At 43.2% G+C, this 12,296-nt stretch overlaps 1 protein-coding gene across 3 annotated transcripts in view; it reads right to left on the bottom strand.

The window, feature by feature from the left end:
• The window catches only part of Maml2 (mastermind like transcriptional coactivator 2), a 412,973-nt gene that overhangs the window by 152,710 nt on the left and 247,967 nt on the right, over window positions 1–12,296 (bottom strand).

The raw sequence follows: 12,296 nt of genomic DNA, 5'->3' as shown, positions 1-12,296 counted from the left end.
TTCTCACAGTTAGAGGTAAAGAAAACCCAGAGGCATGTGAGGCTCCCAGCAGCCACAGGCCTACTGTCCTTTCCCATCTGTTCTTTAATCTAGCAAGGCCTGGGCACTTGAGGATCTGGAGTTTCCGATAAGAACACTCTTGCTGCATACCTCTTCCTACGGAATTACCAAGGAAATAAAAGATATCCTGAGTTATTTCTTCAAGCAATAGAGTTTTAGGTCAGAGCCTGTCTTAGGGTTTCTATTGCTGTGACACCACACTATGACCAAAATGCAAGTTGAGGAGGAAAGGGTTTATTTGGCTGACACTGCCACAGCACTGTTCAGCATTGGAGAAAGTCAGGGCAGGAGCACAGACAAGGCAGGATCCTGAAGGCAGGAGCTAATGCAGCCGTCATAGAGGAGTGCTGCTTACTGGCTTGCGTTCCCTGGCTTGCTCAGCCTGCTTTCTTATAGAACCGAGGACCACCAGCCCAGGGATGGCATCACCCACAATGGGCTGCTCCCTAACTGAACACTAATTGAGAAAATGCCTTACAACTGAGGCTTCTTTCTCTTTGAGGACTCTAGCTGTGTCAAGTTGACACACAAAAGCAACCAGTACAGAGCCCCAAGCCGATTGATTCTCTGTCTCTTTGTCTCGCCTGCCTCCCCTCCTCCCCTCGTGGTTTTTTTATGACAGGATTTCTCTGTGTAGTCCAAGCTGTCCCGGAACTTACACTGAAGATCAGGCTGGCCTAGAACTCACAGAGATCTGCCTGCCCCTGCATTTCAATTGCTGGTTTTAAAGGCGTGCTCTACCACCAACAGGGTATATAGATTTCAAATCCATGGGCATCAGGCTACTCTGTTCCTTTGCACACACATTGCCATTTATCAAGAGCACTTGCCTTCTTAGTGTCTTTTACACTCTAGCAACTATAGAAAGCACCCGGAAAGCAAGTGAAACTTCCCCTAGCTCAGCCCTGGCCTTGGATATGGTTGAAAGGGGAAAGTGCACAACTTGCGGTGTTTCTTTTCCAGACTCATTTGAGGTCAGATCTCTGAGCAACACATTTTGAGAACAATGACTGTACCACAGTGTCCCTTTCAACAAGATATGGCTGAGTTTTCCTAAATGAGCAGAAGGTAGACAAAAGGACTTTTCCATTTCTGTTGCTATAAATAAAACTGTAATAAATAAATAAGTAAATAAATAAATAAAAACAGTTACAATATAACTGTTGTAATAAATAACAGTTTAATAACTATTTTAAAAGATTTTTAAAAATATAGTTTGTATTCATTTATTTAGATATGTGATTCTTTTTTTTTAACTTTGAAGTTACTTTTTTTTTTAATTAGGTATTTTCCTCATTTACATTTTCAATGCTATCTCAAAGGTCCCCCATACCCACCCCCCCAATCCCCTACCCACCCACTCCCCCTTTTTGGCCCTGGCGTTCCCCTGTACTGGGGCATATAAAGTTTGCATGTCCAATGGGCCTCTCTTTCCAGTGATGGCCGACTAGGCCATCTTTTGATACATATGCAGCTAAAGTCAAGAGCTCCAGGGTACTGGTTAGTTCATAATGTTGTTCCACCTATAGGGTTGCAGTTCCCTTTAGCTCCTTGGGTAATTTCTCTAGCTCCTCCATTGGGGGCCCTGTGATCCATCCAATAGCTGACTGTGAGCATCCACTTCTGTGTTTGCTAGGCCCCGTAGATATGTGATTCTTTGATCACTTTTTAATTAGAAGTTTTAAGAAGAATAATTGAGTGAAACATGAACATCCTAATGGTTTGATACATACTGACAAAACATCCTCTGAGGTCACACATAATCACTTTCTCACACAGAGCACGAGAGTTTCACTTCCTGATGTCTCAGGTGTCTCACTTCCTGATGTCCCGGGTAACCCAAGGGAAGAAGTTTCATCAACTCAAATGGAGAAAGCGTATGGTTGTTTGCATTTCTTTCATATCAGTTGAAGTTGTCTATCTCTATCTTATACTTATTCGGCATTCATGTTTTTAATCTTGTATACTGTTCTGTTCTAAGTAAGATATCTTTGCTTAGACATATCATGTACAACACAAGACTGTGTGGACACCAGTCATCTCCATGGCAGTTAGGTAGACTTGGGAGAATTCTATCTTAAATATTTCCCACATTGGTGTTCTCTCTCTGCCACCCCCATCTCGTTCTGTCTGTTTGTTGGTTGGTCTCTCCCTCACTTTCTCTTCCTCTCTCCCTCTCTATCTATCCTCAAATTATAAAGGACTTGATGGCTGTGGGAAGTCCCAGGGCAACTCCTACAATTACTGCAAAAACAGTCTTGAAACTCCAAATGAGAACAGATGACTGTGTGTTAAAGCGAGCACCAATAGGAACTGAAGGGCAGGTGTGATTGTGTTTTTAAGTTAGCGTTAAAAGAAAGTGGTTGCTTTACACAAGTGAATTTGCTTGGAGTTTTTTTTTTTCTCTTTTAAAAAAAATAACCTTTCTATTTCTTTTTCCCCCCATTTTTTATTAGATATTTTCTTCATTTACGTTTTAAATGTAATGAAGACATTTGAAATGTCCCCGCACTGCTCCTATACCCACTCACTCCCACTTCTTGGCCCTGGCGTTCCCCTGTACTGGGGCATATAAAGTTTGCTAGTTCAAGGGGCCTCTCTTCCCAATGATGGCCGACTAGGCCATCTTCTGCTACATATGCAGCTAGAGACACGAGCTCTGGGGTTACTGGTTAGTTCATATTGTTCTTCCACCTATAAGGTTGCAGACCCCTTCAGCTCTTGGGTACTTTCTCTAGCTCCTACATTGGGGGCCCTGTGTTCCATCCTATAGATGACTGTGAGCATCTACTTCTGTATTTGCCAGGCATTGGCAAAGCCTCACAGGAGACAGCTATATCTTTAAAATTTTTTAAATCCAGGACCTGGAACGTGCTATGCAGATCAGAATGGCCTTGAACTCATGGTAATCCTTTTGCTTTAGTTCCAAATGCTGGGATTCCAGGTGTGTGTGCCATACTTAGCTAAGGAGCTATTTTGTATCCGTTTATCTGATCTGGTTTTGGTATGCACAGATCTGGGCTGTTAGGTGTTCTTCACATATGGAAAGCTGGAAGAAAGAAGATATAGGGGAAGATATATCTGCCTCATGATCATGACTGGCTCCACACAAGCTCTGAAATCAGAACTCAACAGCTATAGCTCTGGTGGAGAGTGCTGTATTTTTGGGCTCTGTGGTATTCAGTGTAGGGAAATGTCACATGGATTTTCACAGGGAAAAGTGAGTTGGTATCCAAGGTATCTTACAGACAGACAGACAGACAGACAGACAGACACACACACACACTGTTTTGCCTCTATATATCCATCTATCAATTACCTATTTATCTATCATCTATCTATCTATCTATCTATCTATCTATCTATCTATCTATCTATCTATCTTTCATCTATTATATTTATCTATCCATCTGTCTGTCTGTCTCTGTCTATCCATTGGTCTATCTGTCTGTCTATATTTCTATGTATGTGTGTATCTATCTATCTAATTTATCATATGCACAGTTAAAGGCTGTATGGTTAAAAAAAAAATCCAAGTAGCATGTTTAAGTATTCAGAAATCCTAGAAAGCCTATAACAAATTCATATCTTTTCCCTTTAGTGATTTAGTATTTTTGGACTATATCTTAGAACCTGCATTTCTACTGCAGCAGGTGTTTATGAGGAGAGAAATTCTAGGCGGCAGGGATCTGTTTTAAATGTCCTTCCTGACGAGGGCTCCATAATTACACATTGTTCCCAAGCAAAGACACTGAAGTGGCTCTTTTGAACAAGGCAGCCCCAATGTCCCTGAGACAGGGAGGGCAATGGAGCCCTTCGGATGCACAGTGTAGAGACCAGCTGCAGAATGCTGTGCTGGTAGGCATGAGAAAGAGTAAAAGAATGTGTGTGAGCAGTTCCTGCCTGGGCTATTTCCCAAGAACTGGTAGTGCAACCCCAGTGTCTGGGGTCCCTGGTGTTGTTAGTCAAGTTTAGGCTGCTCCATAAATGTCATGTTGGTTTAATATATTATTATGAATACATTATAAATTATGTCTGACACCCAATAGGCCACTGCCCTTCCAGGGAACTATACACCACTCACTGGAAATCTGAAGGGTTTATGCTTTTTCTCAAAGAGAAGAACGTTTACTCTATACTAACCACAGTATCAGGTTCCAGATGTCAGTCAATAGCAACACACCTGGAATTTTAAAGGTGTGGAGAGAGTCCCAGCTCTACCTTGTACCCTGAGCTAGCACTCAGCTTGCATAGGAATGAGAGAAACAGGAACAAACAAAGGACCATTATCTCCCCTCCTTGCTGCCTGCAGCGGACCTGCAGCAACCTGCATGGCCTTCTAAGGATGCAATGTTCCATTCCCTGGGACAGAACGCACAACCCTGGAGGGAGGGGTGTGATGACTCCCTCTTAAAATTCTCTTTCTCATATTACCTGAACAGAGCCCCTGATTTTGTCCTTGTAACAGCTCTGAGGGTGCCAGCAGAAGTGCTTGTCTTGCAACCACAAGGGCATGAGTGAAGTCGCCAGTGTCCACATAAAGCCAAAGATGGTCATGGAACCCTAGCAATGGGGAGGAAGAGACAGGAAGGTCCCTGGGGGGCTTACTAGCCATCTAGTCTGGCTTACTTGGTGATTGCCTGTCCATCACCAAGTAAGAGACTTTGACTCTAAAACCAAGGTTGACAGTACAGATTGCACCGGAGGAATGGCACCTAGGGTTGTCATATGACTACTAGTACTACTACTACGACGATGACGATGACGACTACTACTACTATAACACACACACACACACACACACACACACACACACACACACACACACACACACACCACTTCTGCTTCTGTGTTTCCAGCAATGGGACAAGATGGATGGACAAGAGAGAAAAATCAGACTTTCTTTCGATACTACTCAATGGTCAAGAGCTGCACCTTTATTCTCCAGTTGTTCTGTTGTGTATCACTGAAAGTACAATCTGAGATAAGGTCTTGACATTGTGCTTTTCAAAGAATGGGCATGAGCCTAGCACCACAGAGTTTCTCTCTCTCTCTCTCTCTCTCTCTCTCTCTCTCTCTCTCTCTCTGTCAGCTAATTCCTGATTTCCACATGTAGGCTACAGAATGTGTGCACCTCTCAATGCGATAGCTAAATAAAGGTAATTTAAAGATTTCAGAAGCCATGTGTCTTATCATTGGTTCCTTTTCCAGCCCTCCCAGTCCACTCTTCATGCACCTCTAGTCTTCATGTCTCCATACACTGCCTAGTATTAAGTCCTTTTAAGAGCAAATTAATGAAACTATGCATAAATAAATGCCATCTAAAGGGCAGTGCCTCTTCTGGTAGTCTATGTCAGGATCGGAGCAATAAGACAGAAAACAGGAACTCCATAGTTTAAAGGACAGAGTAAAGAAAACCTTAAAATCCTGCAAATCTGAGAGTCAAATCAGAACTCCTGACTCTGCAAGGAAAGAAACTCATTAGTGAGTGGCTGGTGTCAAGGTGTGGGGAGCATAAAAGACGTGGGCGTGATGGCATCTGTCTCTCTGGGATGCCCTTGCTTGCTGCTTCCAGTGTCCCCAGAAGAAGCTTGAGAGGAAGGACAGGCACTCCAGCTTTACTGCTGCTTGGGAGGAGAGACCATGCCTTTAACAACCATCATTCACTCATCTTGTACAAAGAGATTTCTGGACACTAAGTGCAGACTTGACCAAAATGCAAAGGACAAAAAGAAAAAATCTTGAGATTTTTATTCTATACAGAGATGTATTCAAAGAGTGCAGACTACATCTGATGTTTGTCAAGTCACTGGGGCCCTATAAGTATTGTTGAATAATTAAAGCAATGTTAAAAACCTCAAAATAAGTCATCTCTCCATGGACAGAAGTAAGCATGTTTTTTTTTTTTCCTTTTTTTTTTTTTCAATGTTCTGATAAATCCTTTTGCAGGTAGCTTTTTGCTCATCAGGAGAGCAACTGTGAGCAATAAACCTGGTTGTGCTGTGATAGCCCACTGGGAGAGGGAGCCTACAGACATGTCTTCTGGGGGGCGGTCCAAAAGCCATATAACTTGGAAACTTTGTTTCTGAATCAAAACAAGGAGCTCCTTTTCTGATGTACACAAGGCATGGGAGTCAGAGGAACAACCTGCCTCGCTATGCTCTCGTCCTCCCCAGGCAAGAGTGTCTGGGTCCTGTACTCCATTCTAAAACTTAGAATAAAACTCCCCTGAAGCCACAAGCCTTTGCTGTAGTGTTACCCTTGAGAACAATGAGAAGCAAACCCAATGGTGGTAATGGGCTAAAAGTCACATGAAGTAGGACATGTTAAAGACATTTACAACCCCAGAGAACGTGTGAGTTTTCATTGCACGGCCTTCTACAACATGCTATGGATTTCCTTGGCTGGTTTTAATAATAATCATTTAGAAGGAAGTGGTGGGAATATTTTGCTGGGTGTACATGATGGAATGAGTGACTCTTAAAAGAATTTAACACCAGTGAACAGATGGGAAAAGGCAACTAAGTCCCTTTCATGTGATTCCCAGCCTCTCAGTATGCAGAGCACCACAGGCTGAAACGATCCACAGTGCCTTTCCAATGCATGTCCTTTTTGCCAGTTGCCGTGGACGATAAGATTCTATATCCTGTCTAACTTCCTTCCCCTCCTTTTACCCCAGCACAATAACTTTGGGCACAAGCCATCTCTTGCCAGGTTCTCACCCATGCAATTATGTCCCCTCCTTCCTTTTAGCAGTGGGGCTCTGGAGCCCAGGAGGATGATGGGAAATTGATCCCCAAAGCACCAGGAAGCACACTGGAGCCATCCACCTCAACATCTTGGAAGGAATGTTTCAACACCAGCAAACAGGCTGGAAAAGAGACTGATTCTTATATCTGTACTGGGATGCTCAGTATAAGGAAAGAGAAACACCTTGGTGAAAACAGTCCTGTAAATAACAGGGTAGAAAGAGGAGACAATTTTCACTGGGATGTAGTTGCATTTATGTGTGTTATTTGAGCTGACTGAAAACTTGGAGAACAGACTGGAGCTCAGAGCAGAACACAGATCTTGCTTAGAGTGAGCAGGATTGAAAGCCTTCTGTGCAGAGGTGGAGGACTGATAGAGGGAGTGGGAAATTAGGGCTGAGACCAATGCTTGTGGTATATCCTCGTCTAAGGTGCTGAGCCAGCTAGGGAGAAAGGTTGCTCAAGGAAGAGGAGGTGGATGGAGAGAGTGGGGAAGAAGTGGGGAAGGCACTGGAAAGGCAGAGGCTGAGCTGCCTTGCCATCTTCTTTTTCTTTCTTCTCCTCCAACTTCACAGCTCACTCACCCTCTTTCTCTAGCTCCTGTGATTTTCTGGTTAGAATTGATTCTCCTGGGAAAGACAGAGGACACATTTCTGGTTTGGAGTGGCTGTCTAGTTCTCAGAAGTACTTTTCTGCCACCTGGGTCTCTTTAGAATAAAAGATAGAAGATTCATAATGCCTGTACCATGACACAATGTGCTGAGTGCTATCTTGCAGCACAATGATAAACACCATTGTCAAGGGAGGTGGCCAGTAAAGGCCACATGATGCATGGACAGAGCAGACAGGGTTAAAAAAGCTGATGAATGGAGATGAAAACACCCAGGGTATGTTTGTCTTTGCTGCCCTGGCAAGCTCATCCCAGTTGACCTTCTACGTGAGAACTTTCCTAGGATGATACTACAGTCCACAGTGGTTTCTCTCATCTGGAATCAGTCAACAACTTAGACATCAGTTTTTTACTTTCTTATTTACGTAATCTAATCCCCTCCATGAAACAGTTTCTTGGAGAAGAGGGACCATGTCACACACTCCTGGGATATTCACACAGGTAGGAACACGCTTAATTGATAACTTGGATTAAGTGCCTCTCATGGCACCAAGGGCACTCAGCTCTCTTGCTACTGCTTCTTTCTGACAGGGGGATTTGTTTTAGGAGACATCTTGGTTAAGCCTTTGGATAGAGTAATATTTATTAGTGGCTTTCCAAACCCTACAATGAGTGCTGCTTGATAATCGCTAATCAGCACTTCCAAGCACTTTGGAAAACATGGGGCAAAGCAGATCTTTCTAGAATGTTATACAAGCAAGCCTGAACAAAGGAACAAAGAAAACTGAGGGGAAATATGGCTCAAGCTCCCGGGGCTGACATGTTCTTAATGCGAGCCCTCTAATAACTACCACGGGGGAATGCTTATTTTATGAGTCTTGCATGCACCTTCATTTCTCCCTCCCCTGCTTGTTTTGTGACCCAGAAAAATTTTTAGCATCCTTGCAAGAATAAAGGAGTGTCAGGTTTTCCTCTAGCCAGGGATGCTCTTCCTCATCAGGGGAAATGGAATCTAAATTAAACTTTGTTCTGGAAGTTAAAAACAAGCCAGCAAAAATGTCTCTGGCTGTATTTGAATTGTTTTTGTTTTTGTTTTCATTTTTTCTTTTTTTTTCATGGCAGGCAAAACAAACTACAATAGCAGCCCATGCCTGCAGAAGCAGAGTGCAGACTTTGCCTGAGACTCAGAGACTCAGGGGAGACTCGGCTTTACCCTCATTTCCCTCCACACCAGTAGCAGTGGCCCCAACTGCACCAGGGGAACCAGAAGCCCATTTCTCATGCTGAGATTTGTGTTCTACATTGTGCAAGTTCCACACACTGTTAACAAAAGAATGCAGGCTGTCTCAATTCATCTCGCCTTCCATAGGAGAAGGGGACATAGGAAAAGTGATGTGCCTCATTTTCATAATATTTTGTGTGCATGTATATACTTGTATGTGTGAATGTGTGCATGTACATGCCAGGACACGTGCCAGGGGACAACCCTGAGTGCTGGTCTTCACTTTCCACCCTGTTTGAGGAAAGGTCTATTGTCATTTGTTCTCGCATGCCAGGCTAGCTGCCCTGCATGCTCTCTGGTACTCACCTGTTTCTGCCTCCCACCTTGCTTTAAAGTGCTGGGGTTATAGACGTGGCTACTCCTTTCAAATCGGAACTCAGATCTTTATACCCAAGCAGCAAGTTTTTTTTTTTATACATTGAGCCACACACACCCCAGCCCCAGCACAGTGCTAAACCACAATTTATATACAGTTACAGGTGGCACCAACTTTAATCCTTATTCCTACCCTGTGAGAAAGCTTTGGGAAAACTGAAATTTCACTGATGGAGATGAGGTTTTGATATGAAGAGCCATCACCTAAAGACAGAGGAGTCAATGCTCTGGTGTGGCGTGTACCTCCCAGTCACAACACTCTCTCCAAATGGAAACATTTGAACCAGGAAAGAGGGGTATCAGGAGCCTTGGGTGGTAAATGAGAGGTGTACAAAGTCACTCACTTATTTGGGAAGAAAGCTTAGAAGATTCTCGAGGCCCTCTCCCAACAGAATAGAAGGGAGAAAACAATAGCTGGAGTGAAGACTCCGAGCAGCCACTCTGCAGAAAGAGAGATATTGGGACTGTGGATCTGTCTGCAAACTGTAGGGAACTTCAGGGCTGCAATTTTAGGGGAGTTGTTACGCATTTTGGGGTGGGCTTTCTGCTCTTACAGCTGCCTTTGAGTTAGTCCTGATCAGTCATCACCTTTGCTCCTGGCAGCAACTGCAGCAAAACCTCATTGGCTTGGCAGCTTGGATATTGCTGCAAGTGTTACTTTGGTCTGACATGGGTTCCATTTTGGGCATGAGTAGATTTGTGGTTATTGCAACTGCCCAAGAAAGATCTGTCACACAACATGTCAAAGCTTGGACTTGAAGCCAAGTTCAACTTCCTGGAAAACTGCCCTTTGCTTGCCTCCATGATGACCCCACACAGGTGATAGCTTAATATGTGCTATAACTCTGATTGATGGAATTACATATTCAAGGTTTAATTCAGAAATGACTATACTATTAATTACTGAATGCTTATTGAAATATACCAGATGCATGCGGCATATATATATATATATATATATATATATATATATATAGACATGCCAAGGAACAAAGTTAGCCTTGAGGCAATAAGGATGTGACTCAGTTGTTGAAGTGTTTGCTGCTCAAGTGTGAGGACCTGAGCTTGATCCCAGTACATGTGTAAGCATATGGGGCTAGCAGAATATGTGTAATCCAGAGCTGGGGAGGGGAGACACAAGGATCACTGGAGCATCTCAGGCCAACCAGTGCAGCAGAATTAGTGGGGCCAGAAAACAAACTGGAGTTTGATTGATAAGACATCGGATATGGATCTCTAGACTTTGCATGCACTGTGTGCATGTGCGCATGCTTCAATAGAAGCACTCATGAACGCACACACATGAACACAAACATGAACACACACACATGAACACAAACATGAACACACACATGCACAGTCCTAGTGATGTAGGAGACATGTCTTAAAGCTGAAAAGGGGCTAAAGTACCAGGTTGTATTTGTATGCTGAAGTGCTGATAATGGTGAGGAGGAGGGACGCTCTTGAGATAGAGTACAGGCTTCTGAGAGTCCCAGAACAAGCTGTGATTCTCTGAGGATGCCAGTGAGAAGTCAAAAGTGAGGCCGACTCTAGCTATATGAGCTGTGTTCATGAGAAGGATGGATGTGGACATTTGTGGAAATGTCTCAAGAAGTCCTAACTGAAACCATCAGGGAGTAGGAAGGAAGCAGCTATACACATTGAGGCTGCATGAGTAAATAAGTCATGTTAATACACACAGGGCTTACACGGCTGTTAGAGAATGTGGTTGTCCTGATGTTGATAGGTGGTGGTTCCTGTCAAAGTCTGTATACCCAACCGACATAGGAAGAGGAAGAGAAAATGATGACTGAGCACACTCTATGCCAAGGTTACATTCTATAATCCCGACACTGAAATGACAGAGATGAGAAAGAGGAAATGTCCCTATCTGTAATAGATTTACAATGGAATAGAGTAAGCACTCATAGCCCTATTCTAGGCTACACAATCTGGGGACACCAGAGTTACACATGTAAAACGGATTCAGAAACGCATCACGAGGCTGTCACTTTACTGAAAGCCTATCCAGATATACTGTTGCTTTAATGCTTGATCCAACCATAAAGGTGCAGTCACTGCCAAATTGCATGGTGCTCTCAATTACTTGAGTTCAGCTGTCAGTGGCAGGAGGTCCTTTGAGGGTTATGAGTCATTACCTAGGCCATGTTATTAAATGGGGAAAATATGTTATAATAGAATGTGACTGTCAATTTTCAGGGGCATTCCAGTCTCCTGGGAACTGAACCGCATCCCAACAGGACAGGGATGACATGGGGAGAGGAGCAGAGATGCTGGTGATCTGTGAGTTCATTTTTTTCTCCCAACTCATGTGGTAATGAGGGACTTTTTTTTTTCCTCCAAAATATCATTAGGAGTATTTGAAGACAGCCATACAGGTGACAGGTCACTGCTTCAACTACAAGATGTGTCGATGCTTAATCCCCAAGTTCTGACAATGTATGGAGCTAGGTTTTAATTTGGACCTGAGGCTTCCTAGGCCATAAAATAAACTTAGAAATAATACATGCTCTTTTAGAAAGGAGCATCCAGGTTGTGGGGTCCATTTCTATTACCTTTGAATATCTTTGCATTCAGTGGACACATTTATTCTGAAATTATCAGTAACCCAAAGCCCATTTCTTCAAAAGTATATTCATGGAACAACAAAGGAATAAGGGATGAAAGAGCAAAGAATATTTAAGATAGGAAACATTATTTGGGAATAGTTACTGCCCTTGTGTTAAAGGAAGTAGGGAAAACCAAATACTCTGAGATGTTAGCTTCATTTGTGTGTGTGTTTGTGACTGTCTGTCTATATGTATGCACATGGGTATGTGTCTTTCTTTCTGTTTTGTTGAGTATGGTGTGTCTGTCTGTGTGTGTCCATTTCTTTGTGTTTAAGTAAGAGCCTCATCTGGTATGCAATTCGAAATGCTGTTGAGGCCCACAGTTGCAATTGCTCCAAATTAAAGAAAAATAAATGATACTATTAAATTAGCCATCTTTTATGGGGATTTTTCATTTTTTCTCTTTTTGCTGACGTGCTAGGCTAGAACATCAAAGCATGCAGAAATTACAGGCAAACATTCAAGGTGCTTAGAAGACCAATGGGAGACACTGGTGGGCCTGTGCAGCTCTCCCAGACAGGGTTAGAGGGGATTAAAGACACACCGCTGGACTCGGGATACTCAGAGGTCGCTGCCACTATAAGGGCAGT

Source organism: Mus musculus, chromosome 9 (genome assembly GCF_000001635.26).
Source record: "Mus musculus strain C57BL/6J chromosome 9, GRCm38.p6 C57BL/6J".
In the NCBI taxonomy this organism is placed as follows: domain Eukaryota; kingdom Metazoa; phylum Chordata; class Mammalia; order Rodentia; family Muridae; genus Mus; species Mus musculus.
The sequence above is the reverse complement of the archived record's forward strand: the minus strand, read 5'-3'. Positions and strand labels throughout refer to the sequence as shown.